The sequence below is a fragment of the Notolabrus celidotus genome, chromosome 10 (genome assembly GCF_009762535.1).
Source record: "Notolabrus celidotus isolate fNotCel1 chromosome 10, fNotCel1.pri, whole genome shotgun sequence".
NCBI lineage: Eukaryota > Metazoa > Chordata > Actinopteri > Labriformes > Labridae > Notolabrus > Notolabrus celidotus.
The window spans coordinates 33,568,001-33,594,265 of NC_048281.1; positions in this window are offsets into that span (position 1 = coordinate 33,568,001).

Sequence of the window (26,265 nt, forward strand, 5' to 3'; positions counted from 1 at the left end):
TCTGATTACCTCACTCTCTCTCTCTAGGCGTTGATGTCTCCTCATGCAGATGTCTTCAAGTCATCTCATGTTTGCAGCACTAACTGGATCATTGTGTGAAAGAGAGAGAGAGGGGATAAATAACGGAGGGCACAAATGATTCATAAAAACAGTAAAGGGAAATTATTCCAGCAAACGTGCTCTGAATGTTTGCAAAACTTGACCTTTCTGTCAGACGAAGAAGAGGGAAAAAAGGAGAAGAAATGAGTGCTGACAGCTGCTGTTCCTCTCGGCTCACACCACTCTGACAGGAAGGACATTTTCCCCTCAGTGTCCTTAAGGTGTCGGTGACAGCTGTGAGGGTCCGGGGTCAGAGGTCAAACTGAGGGATGAGGTGGCTTCTAAAATCGGAGGCTGTCATCATACCTGTCACAGGTGTCAGATCAGTTTCACAGCTCCTCTCCAGACGAGCTCTCACTCTGATACGTTTATAAAAATCCTCTTTTTATTTAGACAACGTGAATGTGAGAGCCTTGTCTGTACTTTAATTCTACATAGTGCATTCAAAACATTACAATTTCACCAGAAGGTGTTGAAACATCATCATATATCTCTCTGTGTGGTTTTATTCCACTGATGTAAATGCACTGATTTATTGTCCAAGGACAGCCTCTATGTTTACAGAGCTACAGGTAAATGAACATTAAGAGTTTAAGACGCTCAGACTATCATGAATTAACCTTACAGAAACTTGATCAAGGATAGAAAATATCTTTATAATCTCTGAGGTAGATAGGTAGGTGTTAAGTGTAAATCTGCAGCTTTTCAAACTCAAGGCTGATTTATACTTCTGCATCGCCCCTACGCAGCAGGAGCTGACGCGGACATGAGCACTACATACTTGTGCGTCAATTTGTCAGTGTCGCGCAGCAATTCTCCTCCAAAATGCTTGAGGGCGGGGCGCTGGTTGCCTAGCGGTCTAAGCGTCCCAAGTATAGAGGCAATAGTCCTCATCCCAGAGGTCGCTGGTTAGACTCCCGGCCGGTGGACCATTCACTGCATGTCTTCTCCCACTCTCTACTCCCCACATTTCCTGTCTCTACAGCTGTCCCATCCAGTAAAGGTGAAAAGCCCAAAAATAAAAATCTTAAAAAAATAAAAATAAAACACTTGAGGGCAGTGTGGTCTCTCTGATAGCTGGTCGCCTGCTTCCGGCCCCGCTACGATCTCTGTTTACTTTTCCACGGAGATTCAGAGCGTGTTCTGTTAATCTACAGCTGATACATGTTGCTGTTTATCATACAGACATGATTACATGAAGAATAGAGAGGAGGAGATGAAATACACGGCCGATGAGCGGGGATCCCGGAAGTGCTGTGAATGCGGGAAATACCATGCTGCCGAGTGGACCAATCACAGAGCCTGTGGCCCATGTCGATTCTACGCCAAGCGGCAACCTCAGGTCTCAAACGATGAAGCCAATGCGGAAGTGTTATAAACTGCAATACATCAAGAATCCTCTTGAGGCTGGCTGCAGAAACACCAGAAACCACATAGACACCAATCAATCAATCAATCAATCTTTATTTGTATAGCGCCAAATCACAACAAACGTTATCTCAAGACGCTTTTACAAACATAGGATGTCTAGACCACTCTATGTCAAATTATGAACAGAGACCCAACACCAAGACAGGGTAAGACTCAGTCTGACCCCACCTTAATCCATCATGAGCATTGCACATCGCAGTATTTAGCTAGTTACAGTGGTGAGGAAAAACTTCCTTTAACAGGCAGAAACCTCCAGCAGGACCAGACTCATGTTAGACAGCCATCATGCCTCGACTGAGTTGGGTCTGGAAAGACAGAAAGAGGGGAGTAAAAGAGAGAGAAGTGATAGTGATGAGACGAGTCGTAGAAGCTGTTGCCGCTGGAGTCCAGCACGTCCGTATCAGCTGGAGTCCAGATCGTCCGCAGCAGGAGGACGTCTACGGCAGCTCAGAGGAATCTACGAGACAATGGAGCTCAGGGACTCCAGAAAGGTCTATGGTTAGTAACTTTAATGGGACAGGCAGAGTTAAAGTAAGTGATGAAGGGGTTGGGGGGAAGAAGGTGAGCTAGGATCCCAGTGTGTCAGTGTGCCAGTTCCCCCGGCAGTCTAGGCCTATAGCAGCATGACAAAAGCTGGTCCAAGCCTGATCCAGCTTAACTATAAGCTTTATCAACATGAATGGGAAAATACGATCTTTGCAGCATTAATAAACATGTTTACAGCCTGGTTCAAAAACAGCTTGGGTCTACGAAGCTAATCTCTCTATCAGCACACACTGTACGGGGGGGGGGGGGGGGGGGGGGGGATTTTTTTCTAACGCGACGGTTCAGTAGATATTAAGATTACGAGTTTTTGCCCAAATAAGGACATGACTGACTTGACCGCCCGGTTGGTAACCAAGCGGCAACCTCCGGTCTAAAAATATGAGTCAATGCGGAAGTGTTAAAAGCTGCAGTTCATCAAGGATCCGCTTGAGGCTGGCTCCGGAAGTACCGGAAGTGACATACACATGAATGGGGAAAAGACGATCTTTGCAGCATTAATAAACATGTTTACAGCCTGGTACAAAAGATGAGTGTAATCTGAATAGCTCATTTCTCGATGTCCTCTCACTGTGAGGGGGGTGAATTTTTTTCTAATTCGGTAATTTCAAAGTTATTGAGATTACTAGTCTTCCAATGAGAGGCACAGCTGCCTGCAGGAACACTACAGCTGTTGGCTAGGAGGCTCAAAGCCCGCCTCTTTACGTCACACTGGCTCGACAGAAGCAATATGGCTGCCGCTCCCGATTGGCTTCAAAACAGCTTTCAGAAACAGATGGGTGACGTCACGGATACTACGTCCATATTTTATACAGTCTATGTTGGTAACACATAGCTGTTGGCTGAGAGGCTCAGACTCCGCCCCTTTACGTCACACTCTGCCTGGTTGAGTTCCGCATTTCCAATATGGCTACCGCCGTCGATTGGCTTCCAAACAGCTCTCAGGAACAGATGGGTGACGTCACAGAGACTACGTCCATATTTTATACAGTCTATGTTCTACGCGTAGTTACATTTTGGAGGAGGTGCACGTCAGCTACGTGGGTAAGCCTCTGTGTAGGTATGGGAGCTACGTGGACCTCCGGCGTAGGCTACACCGTAGATTCGACGCAGAAGTATAAATCAGGCTTAAGAAACATACTTCTAACTCTACGATCTGTCAGCTGAATATTTGACTTTAACACCCATATATATACACAGGGAAACACCTCTACAATAACAGGGCTAAGGGTAAGCACCCTGTAAAAAAGGGGTAGCAAACACTAAAAGTGAATTATTCCTCGTTCTCAAAAAGCTACACCTAAAAGTCGCCTTAAAACCCGGGGAGACCGAGCCTTTGCAGCAGCAGCCCCCAATCTCTGGAACGGCTTGCCACTCCAATTAAGATCCACCCCAACTGTTGAATGTTTTAAATCTTTGTTGAAGACCCATCTCTTCTCTTTGGCCTTCTCCTCGTGAAGAGGACATTAATACCCATAGGAATAGAAATTTAGAGAGGAGATCTCAAAAGTGTTTCATTCATGTCTCCTAGACAACAATGAGATCTGTTTGAAAGCAAAATGAGACTATAGCTTATGTGTCCTGTTTCTCATTCTTGCCTCCAGAAAAAAAGTTTCAAAAAGTCTCAGCTTCGTCTCCCTTTCAGTTCAAAAGGAGATCTCATCAAAATCTGAAATGGTTCTCAGGTATTTCTCAAGTGTTGTGACTCCTTTTGAGCTCAGGTGGAGAAATCAGGGAGCTCTCTCAATCTAACCTCATCCATTTGTTTTTGTCAGACTCAGTTTTTGTGTTGAGCTCAGATGGAGCAAAGAAAGAGCCTGAGCTCATCTTTCCATGACGCTTATAGTGCCCTGCAAAATGAAGATTTCAATGTAATTGTCCACAAACTTACAATTCTCATTAAAACATTTGAACCACTTGAAGATCAGCTATTTAGATGTGAAACGATCTCTTCTTTGACTTCACACTATGGTCCTTCCTTTACAAGTCTGTTTGGAACAAAACAATTTCACAAAGATTTAGTTGATTTGAGAGAAACTGCTAAAGATAGAGATTTCATACAACAGGTATGACAGACCATTTATTTAAAATATGGGCCACAAAAGGGCTGACCAGATTTAGCCAGATTATTACAATTAAAAGGGCAGATTCTTTATGGCGCTGGTGGCCTAGTGGTCTAAGTGCCCCACATACAGAGGCTACAGTCCTCGTCGCAGGGTTGCCGGTTCGATTCCTGGCTGGTTGACCATTTCCCTTATGTCTTCCCCTGCTCACTACTCCCCACATTTCCTGTCTCTCTTCAGCTGTCCTGTCAAATAAAGTCAAAAAGGCCAAAAATATAACTTAAAAAAAGAGAAGAAAATGAGCCATTAATGAGATCTCTCATTTAAGTCTCAAATAAGACTCATGTCATGGTCTCAACTATTTCTCCTAGTGAATTTTAGGAGAAACTAATGAGAAACCAATGAGAACAATTTGAAACTTGAATGAGGCTGAAGTGAGAATCTCAATTTTGTCTCCAGAGACTTAGAAGAGAAAGCCTTGAGCAGTAAAATGTTCCTCTGGGTATCCTGTTATGTTGTTGTTTATTGTTGTCTTCATGTAATTTTTACTTTTTACCTTGTAAAGCACTTTGGCCAACACTGGTTGTTTTTAAATGTGCTATATAAATAAAGTTGAGTTGACTTGACACCTCCTCGAAAACCAGACTGTTTTTTAGCATGTTGGGATCCGTCCGGATTTGGTCTTAAAGGTGACATATCACGCTTTTTTCATCAATATATATTGGTCTAAGAGGTCCCCAAAACATTTCTTTAAAGTTTATGCTCAAAAAAACACTTTGAAATCAGATTTTGGTCTGCCTGAAAAGTCCTCTTCTTCAGTCCTCCTCAGAACACTCTGTTTTCCCTCTGACCACGCCCCCGCAGGAAGTGGATGTGCCTCGGCTCTCCAGCACGTTGATCTAATGTTTACATGTTGGCTGAATATACACGGCTGCTCAGAGATCGCGTTACTTCAACCCTCTGAATCTGATCCTGACGGAGAGGCGCCTGTAGCAGGACCTTTCTGAACCATTGGTCACAGATTTAGTGTTTCTTGCTGTTTTATTTATCAGTATGTAGACGTGTGTCTTGGTACACAGCTACGAACATGTAGCTATGTGGCTATGCTAACTAGCGCTATCACTTATCCATGATAAAAAAAATCATCCACTAGATCTTGAAATCTGCAGACGTGGGGAGTAAAACCGACCTCTGCCAGAAAGGCAGCAGGACCTTTTCTGAAGGATTGGTCACAGATTTAGTGTTTCTTGTTGTTTTATTTGTCAGTATGTCGACGTGTGTCTTGGTACACAGCTACAGCTACAGCTACAGCTACAGCTACAGCTACAGCTATGAACATATAGCTATGTGGCTATGCTAATTAGCGCTAGCACTTATCCATGACAAATAAAAATCATCCACTATATCTTCAAATCTGCAGACGTGGGGAGTAAAACCGACCTTTGTGTTTATTAAGACAGCCTACAACTAGCATGCCTCCCTCCTAAGCTCCTTGTTAGCACACATTTGTGCAGGTAATGAAAAACGGAGGAGGGGTTCAGTATTATTTTATACAGTCTATGGGTTGAACAAGCTCCGAGCTCTGACTCCGTTACAGACCGGATATTGTTGTTACGTAACAAAAACACTGAAGTCTGAAACGGCTCGTTTCACACACATTTACAGAAAGGTGCAGAAATCAGAACAGGGGCAGAATGGATTCTTTTCATTCTCGGGGGGTTTGTAGACAGGGACACATATTTCAGGTAGAGAACCATTAAAAAGTCAATTTTGCATGATATGTCACCTTTAAAACAAATGTTCACAGCTGCTTCACAGGCAACAATAACTACATCTGGATTGCTAGGTGCATCAGCCACAAGCCGAATATCTGTCGGGTGTGCAAAAACCTGACTGACGATAATAAACTCTCGATACCTCTTGTAATGTGAGCGGTCGTTTTGTGCCGACAGAGTAAACTCTGATTGATGAGCTATTTGTCTCTTAGTTTGGTTTAGAGGAGAAACAATCCATGCTCCGGCTGACCAGCTGACGTTCAGTAAAAACTAAAATGATGAGACATGAGGCGAACAGAATCTGACCTTCACAGCTCGAGCAGTTTGTTCTGTCTCTGAGGAAGAGTCTGAGATCTGCAGGGAGCTGAATGTGAAGGTCACTCACACCAACATGCTGTGAATGTTTGTCTCTGTGTTTCTCTAAAGTTAAACTCAGACTCAGGAGGCAGAGAGTGATTCAAACAGAATTATTTATGGATTCTCTCTATCATGAATTCAGAAATAAAAAGCTGAACTGGACCTCAGCGAGCTGATAAACTGTCTAACAGGCGACTCAGAGTCCACTGAACTGCAGCTTCTCACACACATTCATGCCGAGTCTGCAGCTCCTTTCCCTCCGAGTATTCTTTTAAGGCACGGGAAATTGGTTCCACAAACCTTGGATTACCCCCACTCCCCATTATGTTTCCTGTCCATGAGTGATTGCTCGTGTGTGAGGTTGAAGAGGAGGCTGGGAGCCGAGGCGACGAGGCGAACAGGACGCGATAATGAAAGTAAATGAGGCATGAACGCTGGCTGTGGCTGTTATCACTTAAGAACACAGAGAGAGGGCGAGGGAGGGGGATGACCGCAGAGATCCCGGCTCCGCCCACTTCTTCACCACCTTAATGCACCTGCGGCGGCAGTTCATCAGTGTGCTAAATATATATCAGCAGGTTTTCACTTCAGGGTCAGTGGAGAGGAGGGAAACTGTGTGTCCATTTATCAGATCTGGAAAGTGCTTTTGGTCACGTAACCCACACAGATTCTGATGCTCTTTATTCAGCCGCCAACATGTTCAAACATGCTGCAACGGTCCCAAAGGTCCCCCAGGAGACAGGCTGCATATTGTGTTTTTGGGTTTACATCATTCTATAAACTAAAGTAGAATAAAACATGCTGCAGCAAACAGACGACAAATATATAAATTCTGCAGAGCCGAAAACAAAATTCGAGACAACAGCTGCAACATGTTTCAAATAAAGTCAAGGCAGATGGCTGTTTGCCAGCCGGTCTGGTTCAATTATGTTCTTGTTTCTGGAGGATTAATGACGAGTCTCTGTAAAGCAAACTGAGCTTATGTTTGTGAGACATGATTACAAATATAAATGGTGTAAAACCAATCTCAGAGTCCAATCCGAACCGATTGGATATCGTCTGATGATAAATATATACCTCAGGGAATAATAGCCAACTTCTCTGTATCTGGCCTATCCAGCAGTTAGCTTCAATCAACATCCAGTCCAGACTCTGTTTTCAATCTGCTGCACTGTTTGCAGTCCAATTAACAAATGCAGCAGTGACTGTGTGTTCAGATCTGTGGAATTCATCCCTCCAGCTATGTCTGCTAAATAAACACAGTAATCTTTTGGTTCATTACATCCTCCAGAGGAGTGCCCATTAATCTGTTTCTGGTGAGTCTCAGCTTCACTGTAAACAGGAAGTCACACAGAGGCTTCACAATGGCTACCTTCAGCGGTATGAACCTGAAACAGAAACTGATGTTCTTGGGATTAACGGGTCTTAAGTTTGCTGAAATAACAACATCATGATGCAGATTAGTCAAAAGTCATGCTTTGTGAGGTCTGTCCTCAAGAGGAAAGGTTCCCAAAATGGGGGTCGGGACCCCCTGGGGGGTCGCGAGACACTGATGGGGGGGGGGTCGCGATATGGCTTCCAAAATACAATCAAAATTTAGAATAATCTAAAATTGCAGGTTTTATTCATTGTTGCAAACATACAAAAAAAATATTGCTAAATTTGAGATAAAACCATCAAATTAAAAACATTTCTTCTGTACTTTGTTGCACTATGACCCCTGAGGAAGTAATGCTTCCTATAGCGTTTATTAAATGAAGAAGAAATATGTTGGTATTTGGATTGGCCTACTAGTTCTTGCATGCGACTCTGAGCAACATCGAACCACCCCAGGACAATGGGGGGTCTGCAGTCTAGGTGGAGAGAGGAGAAGAAAACTACGTCTACAAAGTTTGTTTGTTGAATGGAGGTCTATGAAAGAGGATTAGAGACACTGATGTTTTTTAAGGTCTGACCTTTTTCACGGAATGTTCCATTTGTTCTCAGAATTCTAGAACACCTGCTGTTGCTCTCCATACATGCTGTTTCTCCTGCTGACACCTGATTGGTTGTTACTACTCAGACTACAGATAGAGACCAGAACCCTTCTCAGACTAAAACCCAGACCCTGAGATCCAGATTCAACATGTCTCTGAATCAGAATCTGTAATTACAGGTTAGTTGTAGCTGAAAGTAAAAAGTTTTGTCAGGTCTGTCCTCAAGAGGACAACAAAACTACGTCTACAATGTTTGTTTGTTGAATGGAGGTGGGATCCAATATTTCTGATGCATTCAAGGGAGTCAGGAAATCTAAACACTGATTGTCTTTAGTGACACAGCATCAAGCAGATTTGTGTCTCAGTGTAAATGTTTGATCTAGAACAAATTGTTAGCTGCTCTTCATGCAGATATCTGTTTATAGAGAGAAAGAAATCTTCCTCAGATTAACAACGTTCAGAGCCTACACTGGATTGTGTTCCTCCTGCTTTTGCTCTCCACTCCATCTCCTGACAGTCAATACTAATTAAACCAGAACACTTCTCAAACTGACATCCAAACCTCAGAGTATAGATTCTACATCCAGATGAAGAATCAGTAGAGATTAAACCAGCACTGAGGTGTTAGCCTGTTGTTGCAAAATTGCACTTTTGGACAGTTCTGTCTTTACACACAAGAAAAGAAACCTACCATCAAGACACAAATGCTAAAATGATACCAGCTGAAAAAATACTCATCAGTATTATCTAACATAGAGTTTGGCTCTGGATATTTTTCAGATACACCTTCAACAGTCTCAGGTGTTAAAAGTGAAAATAACAAACCGATAACTGTTAAAGGAGGAGACAGAAAGTGAGCAGACATTGTCGTCTCTCTGTGCTGAATGAGGCCTGACCTTGGTGTCCTGAGTCCGTGGCTTTAGATGTGAAATCCTTTAATTCGTCCTATAAATCTGACCATTCTGCAGCTCATGTTTGGCTCTGTGCCGTGTCATTACATCCTCTGATTGAAGGAGGGGGTCGTGAAAAGTGGAGTCCTGCAGTAAAGGCAGTCCTTGGTCTGACTCCTGTTTTAACAGCTTAATGAGAACTTTACTGACTCACACGGAAAGAAGCCACTACAGAGATCAGCTGCAGGACATTCATGTGTATCTGCATTTAGTCTGCTTTCACTTTTAATAGTCATGTCTCATCTTTCAGCAGTGTCAGTCTTTCTCCTCTGTGTTCATGTGTTATTGGAATTAAGAGAAAAAACACACCAAAACGTCCTTCAGAGGGACACTTTTATATCTACACTGTGAGGACATTTCAGGGCCTGGTTGCTATACTTTAAGAGCACTGAACAACTTGAATTGACATTCTTAGAAGGTTTGCACCAGATGTTTAACGTTTAGGAAAGCTGAGGTTGAACACTCATTTTTCACACTTGGCTTGCTGGAATGAAAAAAGCAAAAGCCAAGATTTCATTACTCTGGATTGTGTTCCTCCTGCTTTTCTCTTCATACAAAGGGACAATACTACTTCGACCACAAACAGAAACCAGAACCCTTCTCAAACTCACATCCAAACCTACATCTTGATGAAGAATCTGTAGAGATTAGACCAGAACTGTTTCATTTATTTTTAATGTTGTTGCATAAACTTTAACTGCACTGAACAATTTGAATTGGTACCATTCTTAGAGGGTTTGCACCAAATGTCTGCCATTAAGGAAAGCTGATGTTGGACACTGGTTTTCCAAGCTGTGCTGACTTGGACTAATGAAATGAAAAAGCAAAGGATTGCAAAATCCTCATTGCATACTCCTCCTCCGAGATGTCATTATGCTGGATTGTGTTCCTCCAGCATTTGCTCTCCATACAAACCGTCAATATTACTTAGACCACAAACAGAAACCAGAACACTTCTTAAACTAAACCTACATCTAGATTAAGAATCCATCTAGAACTCAAGTGTTGGCCTGTTTCATTTCTTTGTTGTGTTGTTGCATAAACTTTAAGTGTAATGAACAACTTGAATTGGTACCATTCTTAGAGGGTTTGCACCAGATGTTTAACATTTAGAAAAGCTGATGTTGGACACTGGATTTCCACACTGCACTGACTTGGCCTGCTGAAATGAAAAAGCAATTTAAGCCAAGATTTAATTACTCTGGATTGTGTTCCTCCTGCTTTTGCTCTTCATACAGTCAGTCAATACTACTTATACCAGAGACAGAAACCAGAACACTTCTCAAACTCACATCCAAACCTACATCTAGATTAAGAATCTGTAGAGATTAGCCCAGAACTGAAGTGTTGGCCTGTTTCATTTCTTTGTAGGGTTTTTGCATAAACTTTAACTGCATTAAAAAACTTGAATTGATGCCATTACAAGACGATTTGCACAAGATGTGTGCCATTAAGGAAAGCTGATGTTGGATACTGGTTTTCCACACTACACTGACTTGGACTAATGAAATGAAAAAAGCAAAAATTTGCAAATTCCTCCTCAGATTACCAACAATAGGAGCCGAAATGTCATTACGATGGATTGTGTTCCTCCTGCTTTTGCTCTCCATACAGACTGTCAATACCTGTCTTAATTTCATTAACGAGAATAATGACGATAAATGTTCGTCAACGACTCATTATTTCATGACGAAAATGAGACTATGACGAGCTAAAGTTCATCACTGATCATATAAACTCTGACGAAAATATGTTTTGATTTTGTTGACGAGACAAAAACTCTAGTGGCCGACTGTCGGACATTCAAAATCCATGTTTCCCCTGCTGTGCGTCTTTAAAGATGGCGTGATGACTTCCTGTGACAGGCTGAGTTATTATCTGAGGGGCTCAGTGTTCACTTGGTCTCTACCTGCAGCAGGTGTGCTTTATGAACCAGCTCTCCTCACCTCCATGCATCTGTCTCATCTTCATTGATGATTTTTACCCCCGGTGTGCGTTAGTGGCAAAGACACAACCGGGGGACGTCTGTTTAATATTTGATGTTTGACGTTTTTGCCATTTGATTTAATCCAGTTTGTTGATACATCAGACACGTTTATTTAGTTTTGATCAACTCCTTGTTGAAAGATGCAGACGCATTTCAGAGTGCCGTGAACTGACTGTCTGTCCAGTGCGCCTGTCACTGCAAGTACCGTCAATACGTCACGGACCGTCGTAAATGTGCAATACAGTCCTTTCATGGCATTTTTCTGTGAGTCAAGAGAATCTAAATACAGTCAGAGTGGTCACAGAGAGAATGTTTCCTTTTGACTTTTTAACAGGGACAGGCTGAATTATTTCACATAAGATATTACACAAGCAAAAGTGCTAAAGGGGTGAAATGTTGACAATTTTAACACTTGGTACAACCCTGATACCGATATCTGATCGATTACATTAATTATTTAAAGAGTGAATATGTTCTGGCACAAATCAAAAACTAAAATGCGACTAAAACTAACAGGCATTTTAATCTAAAGACTAAGACTAAGACTAAACATAAAATAGCCGCCAAAATGAACACCGGTCAATACTACTTTGACCAAAAACAGAAACCAGAACACTTCTCAAACTACATCCAAACCTGGTTTTGCACGCTGACTTGAACTGCTGAAATGAAAAAAGCAGAAGACAGCTTTGTGTGTTTTAAAATCTGCAAAAGAAAAGTAAAGGCCGTATTGAGCACCAAGGGAAAGTATGCACCAACAATTTCTCTGCAGTTGACTTTGGATATTTTCTTCCACTTTCCTTTCTTGATTGTACTTTGGATCATAAAAGCAGAACAGAAAAAGTATCCCACTGTTTGAGCTTGAAACATAAAAATCAAACCCCACTTTTCTGTCGTTCTTATTCTTACATCCATGAATATAAATCTGCAGAAACAGCGACAGGACAAAGGATTCCATCTTTATGTTGATCTCTTCCCCGTCATGTTTCTTATTTTGTTCTGGAATAGTCAGAGTCACTTCATCTTCTGCTGAGCTGATTTGAATTTCAGAAACCCCCTCAGTGGTCCTGAGCAGCTGGGGATCAAACTTCCTCCATAAAGATGTGGCTTCAAAGGCTTCAGAAATTCACTGAGCGCGTGCAGAGCGGCTGTTTGAAGTCCAGCAGGTCAGATGGTCAGGAAGTAATGAGTCCATCAAACTTCATACAGAAAGAAAGGAATCATTTCAGAATGAATCACCGGCTCACGCTGCAGACTTACAACACCCAGTTCACTGTTCAGCCCATTTAAATCAGACATAGAGGAAGAGGCATTTTTCTCACCGTAGACAGAAAACAGGAAAAACAAGCTGCAAGAAACTCAATGTGTCTGTGTGCAGCTGACCGGGTAGCTGGACTCTCTAGAGGACAGGTCTGTTGTCTGACCTGGACTGGGGCTGTTTCTGTTGTTTGTCTGTCTGCTCATGTTTTTGTGGTTGCAGGTCGTCAGCCTGCTCACCCCCTGAAGAGGAAGAGGAGGAGCAGGAGGAGGCTGCGGTGACGATGAAGAGCAGCTGGTTAATGATCTGTCCTCTCAGGGACGAGCTGTAACCTCCAGAGCAACAGCAGAGAAACACTGCTGCCTACACACAACACGGCTTCAGAAACACGCCTGCAAGGGGATGAAGAGTCAACATGTTTGAGTCATGTCAGTTTCATGTATGGAGCTGATATATAATTCATGCTTCTGCAAACGAAACCCTGTGACAGAGGATTCAGAGACAGGAAACCTCCTCCTCAAGTATTTGATTGGGATGTAATTTATTAGAAAACGCTTAAAGGGAGGGGATGAACAGTCCTTGGAATACTTTAGTGACCTGACTTAAAGGTGACACATCACGCTCTTTTCATCAATATATATTGGTCTAAGAGGTCCCCAAAACATGTCTTTAAAGTTTATGCTCAAAAAAACACTTTGAAATCAGATTTTGGTCTGCCTGAAAACCCCTCTTCTTCAGTCCTCCTCAGAACACTCTGTTTTCTCTTTGACCACGCCCCCTCAGGAAGTGGGTGTGGCCTCGGCTCTCCAGCACGTTAATCTAATGTTTACATGTTGGCTGAATATACACGGCTGCTCACAGACCCGCGTTACTTCAACCCTCTGAATCTGATCCAGAATCTGATCCTGACGGAGAGGCGCCTGCAGCAGGACCTTTCTGAACCATTGGTCACAGATTTAGTGTTTCTTGTTGTTTTATTTGTCAGTATGTCGACGTGTGTCTTGGTACACAGCTACGAACATGTAGCTATGTGGCTATGCTAACTAGCGCTAGCACTAAAAATCATCCACTAGATCTTCAAATCTGCAGACGTGGGGAGTAAAACCGACCTTTGTGTTTATTAAGACAGCCTACAACTAGCATGCCTCCCTCCTAAGCTCCTTGTTAGCACACATGTGTGCAGGGAATGAAAAACGGAGGAGGGGTTGAGTTGTATTTTATACAGTCTATGGGCTGAACAAGCTCCGAGCTCTGACTTCCTGTTACAGACCGGATGGCGTTGTGACGTATGAAAAACACTGAAAACTGAAACGGCTGGTTTCAGCACACATTTACAGAAAGGTGGAGAAATCAGAACAGGGGCAGAATGGATTCTTTTCATTTTCAGGGGGGTTTGTAGACAGCGACACATATTTCAGGTAGAGAACCATTAAAAAGTCCATTTTGCATGATATGTCACCTCTAAGATCAACGATGATTCCAAGACCTCTTCAAAATATTAAAGGTGTTCCACAAGTGTCCGCTCTGGGTCCTCTTTAATTAGGTATAAATATGAAGTGCAAGATAAATTACATATTTATGCAGGTTACCCTTTTTATATGCAACATGATTCTTTATGCAGATGACACCCTGTTTTATATCTCAAGTAATCTTTCAATTCTGAACTCACTCTCTGCATTTCACACATTTTAGATCCTGCTCGTCAAAAACAACCTTACCCAGAGTTCTGGCAAAATAAAAGATACCATTCTTTACGTGAACAAAGAGTATCCCAGCCTAACACCTACATCCAATCCCTTCAGGGTTCCAGGGTCGAATCTGGTGGGTGTTAGAAATACTTTGACTGTAGCAGAATAACAGCTCTGTCCTTCCCGATCAGGCTCAGGTTACTTTCTTTGTGCCTGTAATTTGTTCTGCACAGGCGGCAACCTCTGGCCACGAGAGAAATGAAGCTGATGCGGGAGTGCTAAAAACTGCAGTTCCTTAAAGCTGCAGTTGGTAGGATTGGGGTAAAAAAAAATGTACATATTATGTGCTGTGTTTGGCAAAACAAGTTGTGGAATCTTGATTAATACCCTCTTTTATAATCATGCATTTTTCTTACAGATAATCCTGTGTAGAATAAATAAATACTGAAAAACAATAGATGCACCCAACATACATCAGACACAGCAATCAAACAGACAGCAGTTGTTGCTGCACATGCATCCAGTCACATCAGTCATTATATCATTCATACACTTGAGAAAATAAATATGTCTTCAGTCTTTTTTAAAAAGTAGAGACAGTTGTGATGGACCTGAGGTCAGCAGGCAGTTTGTTCCAAAAAGATGGACCACAGTAACTAAAGGCCACTTCACCAGACTTAGATTTCACCCTGGGTACATTTAAAAGACCTCCACCTGCTGACCTAAGGACCCTGATCAGGGTACACACTGTGAGCAAGTCAGAGATGTACTGGGGAGCTGAACTGTTGACTGCTTTATGGACTAATAACAGGATTTTGAGATGGATTACCTCTCATCATTTTAATATTTTACTCTGTTTTATTTTGCTGTATTAACTTTTAGTGTAGCATCTACGTTTAATTTATTCTATTTGGGTGAATTTAATTTAAGTTCCTCAGCAACTTCTTTTTAAGTTTTGATTGAATTTGATTGAATTTAATTGTTTTATTTTGATTTGATTTGATGTCTTTATTAAGAAATTGTCACAGTCTGCTCACCTCCTCCCCTCTGTCAGTAATTTTCCACTCTCCTTGCCTCTGCTCCACTCTGCTGGCCCCCTCATCAGGCAACCCAGTTCACCTGCACACTCACCTGCTCCTCATCTGCAATCAAGCTGGTTTATAAGCAGCAGCCACTCTCCACTCCTTGCCAGATTGTTTTTTGACCTCATGCAAGACTTTCCAGCGTTCTTCTGCGGGCTGATCTCCCGTTGCCGACCCTGCCTGCCCGTGACCATCCCTCCTTGCCGCTTCCCAGGAAAACACCTACGCCTTCTGTCCCTGACTACGAGTTCTGCCTTCGCCCTTCCGGGGTTCTGCCTGTCCGTCCTCTTGGCCGTTTGGCGTCCTGTCCTCCTGCGGAGTATGAGTCTGTTCTTCAACTCCCTCCGGGATCTGTCTGTCACCTGTGCTTGATTCGTCAGGCTGTCATCGAGCCCCGAGAGACTCGATTCCCTACCTGTGTTCGAGGTAGAGAGACTATTCACCTGTTGCTCGTGTCTATTGAACTGTTCAATAAAGGTCATTACCAACTGATCTCTTGGCTTTCGATACTGCTTGTGGGTCCTAACTCAACCCGTTACAGAAATAGTTATACAAAAAACCTAAAATCAATCAGTTCCATTAGCAAGCACTGAAACATTTTACTTTACCTGTGCGAAAAGGATTGTGGAAGGAATTTTAATATTATACCATCTTCTTAACCTTGCATATGGATTGTGGGGTGGGATGATGGGGGGGGGGGGGGGGGGGATTTTTTGTATTTTAATTAATTATATTTTATTACTACCATTATTATTGATTGATTGATTGAAGCGTCCACTTGAGGCTGGCTGCAGAAGCACCAGAAACCACATACACACCCATTCAATAAAGCCGATCTATACAGAGAAAATAAACATGTTTACAGCCTGGTAACTCATTTCTCTCTCCGCTTGCAGAAAGAGAGGCCATTGTGTAATCTCAAATCCTCACAGCAGCTGATTATTGTGATACTGTTTGTTATTATAGATATGATGTGACTGTGCTTTGAGAGCAGAGAGCAGGAGATGGAGTATCAGGGGTCATGAGATCAGACAGGTGGTATATATACTCAGATTGATAGAGGAGGACTGAGATGGTGCAGGTATGGATGGAGTTCTCATAAATATTCCATACACTCTCCAGAACTTCTTACCTCTTGATGATGAGAGCCACACTCCTGTGTTTGGTGTTCCTCCCTCCCAGGTTGTTCATCTGTCGGCTGTGGTTTTCTTATATCTACCACACCGTGTTGTTCATGGAGAGATGGAGTAGATGTGTTTGAAACCACAGCAGCAGCAGCATAGATGTACAGCCGCTGTGTCCCCTGAGTCAGCTGACAGAGATAATAACCCCTCATCCTGTCAGAGTCCTCAGGTCGCTCTGCAGACACCTGATCTGTCGCCCTGAGGCTCTGCGGCCTCTCAGCATCTCTGAAAGCTTTTTACTCAGAGGAGACAGGGAAGATGAGAGCCCTGATCTTAGGGAAACAACGACAGGAGAGGCTCCATTAGAGGCTCCACACCAACATGGAGTAAACAGAGTTCACTCAGACTTCAGCCGCTGATCATGCTAGTTCAAACTCAAGGACTTGATTCAGTAAACTTCTCTACCAGACAAATGCTTTTCTTTTTCATTCCAGACAAAGATCTTTTGTTTCATCCTTTAAAAGCATGCTTTGTTTTTAAGGGAGGACTGAGTTTCAAAGAAATCTCAGTCTTGACCCGTCCATTTGGATTTCAGAAGCCAAAAACAAAGGGATTAGGAGTGGACCCGTGCATTTGGTAAACTGTTTGTCCTCTCACTTTAATCCTTTTTAATATTTCCATTTAAAAGTGCTTCACATGAAAAGCTCAGGTTTTCACTTGAAAAGCTCTGAAGTGAGGATTTAATGCTGAGGTAACGTTATGACACTGACAAATGTTGCATAATCGGGACTTTAAAGTCCAGTGGAGAGCAGATAATGGGTTATAACTGACTCACTGCTCACAGATCATTTCTAAACTCGGTCCTCCATGATGGACGGAAAGTTTCCCATCAGCGCAGAGTTCTGTAATCCCATCCTGATGGGTCGGAAGTGGACAAAGAGAGTCCATATGGCTGCTTTTGATCCAGATCCAGGAACTGCTTTTAGTGCATTTAATGCAGCTCTCTGTGCTTTAATAACAGAATACATCAGATGCACAGACACCTGTTTGGTTCTCAGATTAAATGTAATTATATTCTGAATGAAATCTTTAAGAACACATTTGCTCAAACCCTGCATGCACAATAAGTATCCTGTTTCTGTGGACATGTTTATCATGAAACCCGGGACCTGCAAAGATCTTTCCTTCAGCAACATTTAGTCCACCTCTGAGGAGACAAGAGCACAGGTTCATTTTTTATTAAGAGGATTGTTTTCTAACCAATCAGACAGCCTGGAAAAATTTAGAGAGGGTCAATTTATCTCCTTGAACTAACATGAGGTCAAAGCTCAACTGTTTATATGACACTAATAAGAGTGTCCTTTAAACATGGTGTCCCTCAGGGCTTTGTTCTGAAGCCATTGTTTTTATTCTTTGTTAAATATGAATGATTCAAACCTGCCTAATCCTGTCATGTGGATTTTATGCAGACCATGCTGCATGTTAACAAGGTTTGCATCAGACTTCCACCACATCTGTGTCCAGTCCAGGACCAGAGCAGGACCGCCAGACTGCTGGAGTCATGTGACCGAGGTTTACCCCACGGTAATCACTGAATCAAGGATCCTCCTCCTCCTCCTCTCCTCATCCATGTTGTCTTTCTGGTCCTCTGAAAACCTCTGACCTGTTGACTCCAGGCCTGGCTCCGCTCATCATGACTTTGGTTTGTTGTTGTAGTTAAGTGAAATACGATCTGGTGATAACACAGAGTGTTTTATTCTGAAAATTAACCGGATGTTTTCATTTTGTTTTGGTGAAACCTGACTTCCTGTCCCGCTCCATCTGCTCTGTTGAGATTGATGCGTCGTGCTCCGGCATCTGGCTAAAATAGAAGTCTTGTGTATCTGATCCGGAGGACTCCGACCTGCCGGATCAGAGACGGAGCTGGAACACAACGGAGTGGATCCAGTGGAAGTTAACACATTGACTAGAATAGAAACCGATCAGATCTGGTGCTGTGACTGATTGGAAAAGGAACAGAAACGGATCTGGTGGAATTTGGCCATGACACGTACCATGCTCGTTTTCGATAGTGGAAGTAGGATCTACGGCATGGCTTATGTGAAAATTTGAAAGATTCTTATGAAAGAAATAGGACAGATCCCAACGGGGTCAAACCATGTATGGTTTTATGGTTTCATGATTGTTTGCTCAATGTTTCCTTCAACTTAACCCTTTATTTTAGGCAATGTCACCTACAGTCATGGCCAAAAGTTTTGAGAATGACACAACTATTAATTTTCACAAAGTCTGCTGTTTCAGTTTTTATAATGGCAATTTGCATATACTCCAGAATGTTATGAGGAGTGATCAGCTCAATTGCAATTAATTGCAAAGTCCCTCTTTGCCTTGAAAATGAACTTTATCACCAAAAACACATTTCCACTGCATTTCAGCCCTGCCACAAAAGGACCAGCTAACATCATTTCAATGACACACAGGTGTCACACACATTAACACAGGTGTGGGTGTTGATGAGGACAAGGCTGGCGATCAATCTGTCAAGTCATTTTCTCTGATGAATCCCCTTTCCGATTGTTTGGGGCATCTGGAGGAAGGCTTGTTCGGAGAAGACGAGGTGAGCGCTACCATCAGTCCAGTCTCTTGCCAACAGTGAAGCATCCTGAGACCATTCATGTGTGGGGTTGCTTTTCGGTCAAGGGAGTGGGCTCTCTCACAATCTTGCCTAAAAACACAGCCATGAATAAAGAATGGTACCAGAACGTCCTCCCAGAGCAACTTCTCCCAACCATCCAAGGGCAGTTTGGTGATGAAGAATGCCTTTTCCAGCATGATGGAGCACCTTGCCATAAAGCAAAAGTCATAATAAAATGGCTCGGGGAACAAAACATTAAGATTTTGGGCCCTTGGCCAGGAAACTCCCCAGATCTTAATCCCATTGAGAACTTGTGGTCAATCCTCAAGAGGCGGGTGGACAATCAAAAACCTACAAATTCTGACAAACTCCAAGCATTGATTCTGCAAGAATGGACTGCCATCAGTCAGGATTTGGTCCAGAAGTTGATTGACAGCATGCCAGGGAGAATTGCGGAGGTCTTGATAAAGAAGGGTCAACACTGCAAATATTGACTTATTGCATGAATTCTGTGTAATTCTCAATACAAGCTTTTGATACTTATGAAATGCTTCTAATTGTATTTCATTATACCATAGAAACATCTGACAAAAACACCTAAAAACCCTGAAGCAGCAGACTTTGTGAAAATGTAATATTTGTGTCATTCTCAAAACTTTTGGCCATGACTGTACATCTTTATGAAGCAGATTCTCCCTGTGTGTTTGGATGTTAAATCCAGAACCTTTACCCAAATATTCTGCTTAAAAAACTAGAACTAGAATAGAAACCGATCAGAACTGGACACAGATCCAGTATAATTTGGTGTAAGTCTCCCCTAAATTTAAGGTCTTTTGGAACATTATCCCAAAACCAATCGGTCCTAATGTTGAGTCTTTCAGGACCTGACTTCAGAAACCTCAGACAGAAAAGAGAAGGATTTGATGTGAACATGGAAGGAAACTGCATATGACTGTCTATTTATAAGAGAGATGATCATGTCTTATCGCTGAAGAAGGAAAAACCGTTGAAGGTGAAGTGAAACGCTTATTTGAAACCCTTTGAGTCCTGATGTCAGCCTCTCTGTTCTGAGAATCTGTGTGTGTGTGTGTGTGTGTGTGTGTGTGTGTGTGTGTGTGTGTGTGTGTGTGTGTGTGTGTGTGTGTGTGGCGTTCTCGTGTTGGTATGGAGATAGCTTCTCTTTTAGGGAATCATTAGTGAGATAGCAGGGACACTTTAGAGAATCACAGACTGACTGTGGAGGTTTCAGCTGGATGGCTTCAATCAAACTAAATGGCTTTTCTAAATGCCAAAGTGTCTGCAGCGTGGATCGCTCCTCTGTGAGACCACAGCTAACTCATTTAGTCTGAATATCGCTGACTGTCAGGATGTCTCCGACTGTTTCCACAAGACGGATCAGCGGGAAGCGCGTGTGTGTTTGTTCAGTGTGTGTGTGTGTGTGTGTGAAATATTTCAACACATTAGTGATGAGTCACGTCAGAGCTGCTGTTGCTACTCCTCTTTTCTCTCCTCTCTCTCTCTTTAGTCAGGAAACACTTCACATGATCTAAGAGTTGTGGACCAATTTAACTGTTTTTACCGTCTCATTATTATCAGGACAGGAACGTACAGTCCTGTGTAGAGGACTTTGAGACAGACAGGCAAAGAATACAAACATTAGAAGACTCTTAAACACCTTTACAAAGTCTATACAGCGACTCCTGCTGATGCATGAAGAGTCAGAAACAGGAGCAGCTTTTGGACACAGCCAACTTTAAAGTGAGAGATTAAAATGTAACGGCCGAATTCCACCAGATCCATATCCGGTCCGTCTCCCATCCACTTGATCTGATTGGTTTCTATTCTAGTCAATGTGTGAACTTCCTCTGGATCCACTCTGTTGTGTTCCGGCTGCGTCTCTGATCCAGCAGGTCGGAGTCCTCCGGATCAGATACACAAGACTTCTATTTGTCCCGGATGCCGGAGCACGACGCATCAATCTCAACAGAGCAGATGGAGCGGGACAGGAAGTCAGGTTTCACCAAAACAAAATGAAAACATCCGGTTAATTTTCAGAATAAAACACTCTGTGTTATCACCAGATCGTATTTCACTTAACTACAACAACAAACCAAAGTCATGATGAGCGGAGCCAGGCCTGGAGTCAACAGGTCAGAGGTTTTCAGAGGACCAGAAAGACAACATGGATGAGGAGAGGAGGAGGAGGAGGATCCTTGATTCAGTGATTACCGTGGGGTAAACCTCGGTCACATGACTCCAGCTGTCCGGTGGTCCTGGGTGTTGAGGGACGAGAGAGCACAGAGCCAGACTGCAGTGGATTGGAGACGGACCGGACACGCATCTGTAGGAAGTCTTTTGCTTCAGCATCCGGCAAAATTAGAAGTCTTGTGTATCTGATCTGCAAGGCTTCGGCCTGTTGGATCCGAAACGGAGCAGGAACGCAACAGAGTGGAGCCAGTGGAAGTTAACACATTGACTAGAATTGAATCCTGTCAGCTCTCGGTGCCATGTTGTTTCCTAGAACTCTGTTTTTTGCCGTCCACACGACAACCACACAAAAAATATTTTTAAAAAAAATCTCCACCTTGGAAGACGTTTTTCAAATCCTCTGTTTTTTGTGACCTTAAACTTTTTTAATGTTTAAACAAATCAATCTTTATTTGTATAGCGCCAAATCACAACAAGCGTTATCTCAAGACGCTTTTACAAACAGAGCAGGTCTAGACCACTCTATGTCAAATTATGAACAGAGACCCAACTTCAAGACAGGGTAAGACTCAGTCTGACCCCACCTTAATCCATCATGAGCATTGCACATCGCAGTATTTAGCTAGTTACAGTGGTGAGGAAAAACTTCCTTTTAACAGGCAGAAACCTCCAGCAGGACCAGACTCATGTTAGACAGCCATCATGCCTCGACCGAGTTGGGTCTGGAAAGACAGATAGAGAGGAGTAAGAGAGAGAAGTGATAGTGATGAGACGAGTCGTAGAAGCTGTTGCCGCTGGAGTCCAGCACGTCCGTATCAGCTGGAGTCCAGATCGTCCGCAGCAGGAGGACGTCTACGGCAGCTCAGAGGAATCTACGAGACAAGGGAGCTCAGGGACTCCAGAAAGGTCTATGGTTAGTAACTTTAATGGGACAGGAAGAGTTAAAGTAAGTGATGAGGGGGTTGGGGGTGAGCTAGGATCCCAGTGTGTCAGTGTGCCAGTTCCCCCGGCAGTCTAGGCCTATAGCAGCATGACAAAAGCTGGTCCAAGCCTGATCCAGCTCTAACTATAAGCTTTGTCAAAAAGGAAAGTTTGAAGCCTACTCTTAAAAGTGGAGAGGGTGTCTGCCTCCCGGACCCTGACTGGTAGACGATTCCAAAGGAGAGGGGCCTGATAACTGAAGGTTCTACCTCCCATACTACTTTTAGAGATTTTAGGTACAACTAGCAAGCGTGCATGTTGGGAGCGTAGAGTTCTAGAGGGGTAATAGGGCACTATGAGCTCTTTAAGACATGAGGGTGTCTGATTTTTAAGGGCTTTGTAGGTTAAAAGAAGGATTTTAAATTCTATTCTACATTTTATTGGGAGTCAGTGTAGAGAAGCTAACACTGGAGAGATGTGCTCCCTCTTCCTAGTTTTAGTCAATACTGGAGCTGCGGCGTTTTGAACTAGCTGAAGAATCTTTAGAGACTTATTGGGGCAGCCTGATAAGAGGGAGTTACAGTAAAACCAGTAAAATCACAGAGAGAAAAATATGCTTTCAAATATATCTACATGGATTTTATGACACCTGTGCAGAGGAGGGTTAGCTGTTTTTGCCTGTTGCCATTCATTATGCTAAGCTACGCTAACCAGCAGCTGGTCAACGCCTTCATGTTGAATAATTCCTCTCATTCGCTGACTGTAACTGAGGCTGAATCAAATCAAAGGTTGTACTTTGCTCCCCTGTTGTTATTGTTGTTGCTGGTTTCTTGTTGTCTCACTCTCTCTCTGATATCTCATACTTTCTTTCTCACACACTTTGATGTCAGGTGTTTGTGCTGGGAGGAGGAAGAGGAGTTACTTCCCCGCAGCTGAAGGAGATCCGTATAAATGAAATAAACAAAGCGAGGTGATCACTCATTCTTACTTTGAACACAAAGAGAGACAAACACGAACAGACAGCTGATGTTTTATTCAGCTCTGATTCAGCCTCGCATGCTGTCACTTTAGCAGAGTCTTTGTAGATGTCAGGATTGTTCTGCATGTTCTCCGGACTGACCTGGTCTCACGGTGAGCACACCTGACAGGTGAGGGAGCTCCTGGAGTCTGAGTGATGGTGCAGCTACACACCCTGAGGATTGAATGTAAGTTATATAAGTGAGTGTTTGTTTATTTGAGCCTGAGCGCAGAGTTTATATTGACGTAAAGACTTTGAGCTGCGTTTCTTTTCTGTGTATTTGATGGACTCTTGTTTGTCTTCTGGTATTTATCCAGGCGAGCCGAAGCGACAGACGTCACGACTGTAACTTCAGCCTTTAGTTAAGAAACACAATGTTTATACGGATGAAAAGAAAACATTTTAAAGAGCGTTTCTTTCCGTTTGTTTGTTGTTCACTGCAGGTTTTCAGAGTCTAAAAGCTTCGCCTGCATCTTCAGGATATTTTTGACATTGGGTGTTTTTCTGTTGACGCTGTTGAGAAGTTGAAATGCTGCTTTCAAAGAGCCTGCAGCACATTCCTACATTTATTTCATTCTCTAAATGGCATGTCGCTGAATGATTCATAAGTTGTATTTATTCCAGAGTTTTTATTATTCAACTGGTGTTAAAGTAATGGATGAAGGACGAAAGCCTCTTTCAGCCTTTTTCTCAGATCATCCTTTAATGGATAGAAACATCTCGAAGTGAATGAACAGAAAAATAGTTCCTCTTGTTTAGAGTGCTCAGAGCAGGATTTAGATTTCTGGTTCTGCAGCTGAGTGCTTTATGGATATTCTCACTTTGTTCAAAACAAGCTCCCAGTTTCACCGAGTCCGACTGTGAGAGCAGGAGAGTCCTGCACCCTGTAGGGGTTTTAAGGTTCATTTAGTGTCTGTTACCAGGTTGAATTAATCCTGTTAGTTCTTGGGTCTTGATCAATCAATCAATCAATCAATCAATCAATCAATCAATCAATCAATCAATCAATCAATCAATCAATCAATCAATCAATCAATCAATCAATCAATCAATCAATCTTTATTTGTATAGCGCCAAATCACAACAAATGTTATCTCAAGATGCTTTTACAAACAGAGCAGGTCTAGACCACTCTATGTCAAATTATGAACAGAGACCCAACTTCAAGACAGGGTAAGACTCAGTCTGACCCCACCTTAATCCATCATGAGCATTGCACATCGCAGTATTTAGCTAGTTACAGTGGTGAGGAAAAACTTCCTTTTAACAGGCAGAAACCTCCAGCAGGACCAGACTCATGTTAGACAGCCATCATGCCTCGACTGAGTTGGGTCTGGAAAGATGGATAGAGGGGAGTAAGAGGGAGAAGTGATAGTGATGAGACGAGTCGTAGAAGCTGTTGCCGCTGGAGTCCAGATCGTCCGCAGCAGGAGGACGTCTACGGCAGCTCAGAGGAATCTACGAGACAAGGGAGCTCAGGGACTCCAGAAAGGTCTATGGTTAGTAACTTTAATGGGACAGGCAGAGTTAAAGTAAGTGATGAGGGGGTTGGGGGGGAAGGGGGTGAGCTAGGATCCCAGTGTGTCAGTGTGCCAGTTCCCCCGGCAGTCTAGGCCTATAGCAGCATGACAAAAGCTGGTCCAAGCCTGATCCAGCTCTAACTATAAGCTTTATCAAAAAGGAAAGTTTTAAGTCTACTCTTAAAAGTGGAGAGGGTGTCTGCCTCCCGGACCCTGACTGGTAGATGATTCCAAAGGAGATCACAGTTTGGGGATGAAGTTGTTGATGTCACCTATTGGTTTCTGAAGAGGCGTTATGAAGCCCAAAGATAGGGGTCGCCACATTTGAAGTGCTGACTCCAATTAACTTCCTGCTTATCTAGAAACCCACCCATACCCACCTGTCTCTCAATAGGCCACGCCCCCAAATTATATCTTAATTCTTTCAAAGTCTGTGGAAAAAAAAATCCGCCCCATTCAGTCGTCATGAACAGAGAAATGAGCTACAGAGACTGGTAACATGTTTATTTCTACTGTAGAGTTTGACACTCTAACATGGAGCTCTATGGAGAGTGGCTCACTTTAGGAGACAGCCTCTAGTGGACACTGGAGGAATTGCAGTTTTTGGGACTTCTTGGTGTGACAGGTTGAAAAGAAATGCATTGATTAAAAACATTTTGCTAAGTTCATTGTTTATTAAAATGCTAAAAACTACATTGGGGATAAAAACATGGTGAATTCATAAGAGTGATTAAAATCATAAAATCATTTAGGTATATCAATCAATCAATCAATCAATCAATCAATCAATCAATCAATCTTTGTTTGTATAGCGCCAAATCACAACAAACGTTATCTCAAGACGCTTTTACAAACAGAGCAGGTCTAGACCACTCTATGTCAAATTATGAACAGAGACCCAACTTCAAGACACGGTAACAGGTTCAGGTTCAGGTTCAGGTTACTTTATTTGTACCCGTAGGTAAACTTGTTTTGCAGCCAGTGAGATGTTAGGTCGATACAAAATTACAAGATAGACTTCAGACAGAACAAACTACTTAATGTGCAAAACATACAAAAAATATCCTAAAAACTAATCTAACACTAAAAATGGTAAAATGAATAGACATGATAAAATGATAAAATGATAAAAGTGCTAAAGGTTCCATTTTAAAAAGCATATCAGAAAACAGTCAACCAATAAAAACAATGTAAGACTCAGTCTGACCCCACCTTAATCCATCATGAACATTGCACATCACAGTATTTAGCTAGTTACAGTGGTGAGGAGTTTTTCTGCATCCTGCTGAGACATGAGTCCTTTAATCCTTGATATATTCTTAAGGTGATAGTAGGCGGACTTTGTAATTGTCTTAATGTGGCTGTTGAAATTAAGGTCTGAGTCTAAGACTACACCAAGGTTTCTGGTTTGGTTTGAACATTTCATCGTTGCAGATTGGAGCTGAGCAGTAACCTTTAACCTTTCCTCCTTTGCTCCAAAAACAATAACAAAAATTACAATAATTAAAAGAAATACAAACCCTTGAATGAGAAGGTGTTTCCAAAATTTTGACTGGTAGTGTAAGTGTAAATAAATAGTGAGTACAAATTAGGTACAGAGAGTCAAAGAGCGCTCCGTTCTTGGAAATTG